Source organism: Apis dorsata, unplaced genomic scaffold, assembly GCF_000469605.1.
Source record: "Apis dorsata unplaced genomic scaffold, Apis dorsata 1.3 scaffold_77, whole genome shotgun sequence".
Classification (NCBI taxonomy): Eukaryota; Metazoa; Arthropoda; class Insecta; order Hymenoptera; family Apidae; genus Apis; species Apis dorsata.
In genome coordinates this window covers 604,778-608,806 of record NW_006263375.1, presented here as the reverse complement: position 1 = coordinate 608,806, position 4,029 = coordinate 604,778, and positions in this window count along the sequence as shown.

Sequence of the window (4,029 nt, the reverse complement as noted above, 5' to 3'; positions counted from 1 at the left end):
AAAAAAAAAAGAATCGAGAGTTTAAGAAATATTCGAGAACGAATCGATATTTTTCGTTAAAAAAAAAAAGAATCGAGAGTTTAAGAAATCTTCGAGAACGAATCGATATTTTTCGTTAAAAAAAAAAAGAATCGAGAGTTTAAGAAATCTTCAAGAATCGATATTTTTCGTTAAAAAAAAAAGAATCGAGAGTTTAAGAAATCTTCGAGAACGAATCGATATTTTTCGTTAAACAAAAAAAGAATCGAGAGTTTAAGAAACCTTCGAGAACGAATCGATATTTTTCGTTAAACAAAAAAAGAATCGAGAGTTTAAGAAACCTTCGAGAACGAATCGATATTTTTCGTTAAACAAAAAAAGAATCGAGAGTTTAAGAAACCTTCGAGAACGAATCGATATTTTTCGTTAAACAAAAAAAGAATCGAGAGTTTAAGAAACCTTCGAGAACGAATCGATATTTTTCGTTAAACAAAAAAAGAATCGAGAGTTTAAGAAACCTTCGAGAACGAATCGATATTTTTCGTTAAACAAAAAAAGAATCGAGAGTTTAAGAAATCTTCGAGACCGAATCGATATTTTTCGTTAAAAAAAAAAAGAAGCGAGAGTTTAAGAAATCTTCAAGAATCGATATTTTTCGTTAAAAAAAAAAGAATCGAGAGTTTAAGAAATCTTCAAGAATGAATCGATATTTTTCATTAAAAAAAAAAAGAATCCAAAGTTTAAAAAATCTTCGAGAACGAATCCATATTTTTCGTTAAAAAAAAAAAAAAGAATCCAAAGTTTAAGAAATCTTCAAGAATCGATATTTTTCGTAAAAAAGAAAGAATCGAGAGTTTAAGAAATCTTCGAGAATGAATCGATATTTTTCGTTAAAAAAAAAAAGAATCCAAAGTTTAAAAAATTTTCGAGAATCGATATTTTTCGTAAAAAAAAAAGAAAGAATCGAGAGTTTAAGAAATCTTCAAGAACGAATCGATTAGCAGAGTAAGTCAATGGGGACGGGAAATAACAACGTTATTATAGATACAAAGTTGCAAAGAATCGATTATTCGCATTTCCACACGGATGCCAATTTCCATACGGCGTATAACAAACAAAAAACGTGAGAATTTTTCCCCTCGCAATTGTATTCTATCCGGCGATACAAGTGGCGACGTTGAGCAATCTGTCCGATAAACGACGAGCCACGTTTCGAATAATTAACCTCCATCCTCTACGCCTCGCTCCCCTTTATCACCTCGACTCCGTCTAATTTTTACGCGAGCGCAAAATCGCGTACGATTCGAAAGGAGAAGATGGAGGACGACTCGCTCGCCTCTCTCTCTTCCTCCCGCCGGGGGAGAGAGAGAGACTTCTAAAACTGCTTGGCGGGTAGCTTCGGCCGGCGGAGCCGTCGCTCGATGCAAATTTATTCCATTGGAGGTGTGGTGCGACGTGGCGAGCATATATCGCGCATGGAGCGAGGGGGAGAGCTCTCCTCTCCGCCACCGCGTAACTTATGTACCGAGCCGGTCTGCCGGCCGGCCGTCCGTTCGTCCACCGGTCCACCTCAGCCTCAGCCTCGGCCAGGACCTCCTCCTCCCCCTCCTCCCCCTCCCCCCTTCTTCGGACCACTTTCGCTTTTGGCGGCCACCGTCCCGCGCGAAGAATAATTTCGATCAGTCACCGGCCCGTCGGCTTATAACGCCGTCTCTCGTTAAGGGGGCCCCTCCCTTCCCTCGCGTTAATATCTTCCTTTTGCATCATCGTATTTCAACGCGTGTGTTGTTCCAATGCTCTAATGGTGAATTATGGTGGTCCGATACCGGGGATCCCGGAGCGGAGTGGCAGCGGATGGGAGGCCACGATCCCGAGAAAGGGGGTTTAATAAGCTTGGAGAAATGATGCACGAAAAGATTTTATGTCGGGGGAGGGAGGGAGGTGCAAGTTGTTGTTGTTGTTGTTGTTGTTGTTGTTGTTGTTGTTATTGTTCTTGCGTTCGAACGGCTGTTTCTTTTTTTCTTTTTTTTTTTTTCACGAAGATATATCGTATGTAGGTGTAGTCTCGCGATAACTCGTTGAAAAATGGGGCGTGAAACGACTCTGCATTGCCTCGAGTATCGAGCATCGATAACGCGAATTTACGTTTCGATCGTGGGGATTTGAGTCCCTCCTCAAAAAAATCGTGAAATTTGACGATAATTTCTACGCTATAAATTTGCCCGTTCGATTAACAAGTATAAATACGTCGAACGAATAATTCAATAATTTTATTGAGCGGAGTCTAAATTTTTCCGTTTTCACAATCGCAAATCGCCGCTATCGTGTGACAGCCTCGGGTGACAATAAACTAACTTCCAATGTCAACATCGAATATCTCTCTCTTTCTCACTCTATTCACGACGAGTGCACGTGATTAACATTACAACGAGGAGAAACTACGCAAAGTTTACGTTTTTTTTTCTTCTCGAAAAATTTTATATCCTTGATCAAAGTGCAACGCGATACGTGAAACCGAGAATAAAGAAAAAATTTAATACCCGAAGCCAAGTTTAGTTTCTTTCTAAATTTTAAGAAACTTTACGCGACATCTCTCACGTGTAAACAGATACAATTTTTTTTCGGGATGAGAGGAGGGAGGGGGAGGGAGAGAGGAGGAGGAGGAGGAGGAGGAGGAGGAGGAGGAAGAAGGAAAAACCGTGGAAGAAACACAAATCTATTTGAATATCGGTGGACGCGAACGCGGCAAAATTTCTTCTCGTTGTAAGAGCTGTTCGTCGACTTTTCCCCGGTATAAACCTTGGACTTTATGTTCGAATAAGAAAGGTAATGGGTTATTGAGTGAGCCTAAACGGCAGATAAAACGAGGATAAATTCTATTAGTAGAAGGAAACTGGACACGAATATCTTACCTGCCTCGTTTAATTTTGATCTATACACTTAGAATGGAGTTCCTCGGAATCTTCTTTTTTTTTTTTTTTTTTTTCTTATCGGTGCTTTTCATTCGCATTACGAAAACACGCACGCGTTTATACGCGCGTTTTCCTTATACGCGCAATCTATCCATACCGTTTTAATTAAATTCGTACGAATCGATACGAAAGATTCCCTCCTCGATTATTTATCTTCATTAAAATACCGTACGAAACCGCACGCTTTCAACGTTTTTATCGAGAAACGGGGAAAAAAAAAAAAAAAAAAAAAAAAAAAAAAGAAAAGAAAAAGAAGAAGAGGGGGAAAGAAGGAGGAGGAAAGCGTGTGTTCCTCCTCCTCGGGTACATTGATGTATGTATATAAAAATAAGTAATGGTTCGCGCCACATGGCGACCATTCGTTGACAGGAGACGAATATATATACGGCTCGTCTGCCGTCCGAATAGGATTCTTTGATCTTCCTCGAAGGATCGAAAAAGGCAGTGATCCTTGGAAGCTTTAAACATCCTCCTTCACGAGCCGTAAAACCCGACACTGAAATCTGAAACGTGGGCCAAAGATCGATGGGCATAGCGTAGCCGGACCGTACGACGCAAGGGGGGGAGGGGAAGGGGGTGTACAGTTGTGATGAAAAAGAAAGTAAAAAAAAAAAAGCTGGATTTGGAGGAGGATTTGTTGCGAGCCGTGGCCTCGCGCCGGAAGTGGTGGGTGCAAACCAACAGAAATTCTCTTCCCCGCAGAAATTCGAGAGTCCTTTAGGATCCCTATTTCTTCTAGATTTCTTCACGTTCTGCCCGTTCACGGCAACGTCGTGCCAAGATCCAGGGGCTTGATATCGCGAATTTATCGACACTCTTAAACGGGAAAACACACGGGTTTCTCGCGACCTCTTTCGCGTATAACCGTTTCACAGGTGTAAGCTCCAGACTCCTCGAGACCCAATTCGAGGAATTAGAGAAAGAGAGAGAGAGACAGAGAGAGAGAGAGAAAAGAATAATAATATAAAGGACGATCCTCTCTTCTGTTTGGCAGAAACGACATAGACGTAATTTGCAAAATAGTGGGGGATAGATTCAAGGAGAAATAATAATTTTATAAGGGAATGGGTATGATAGA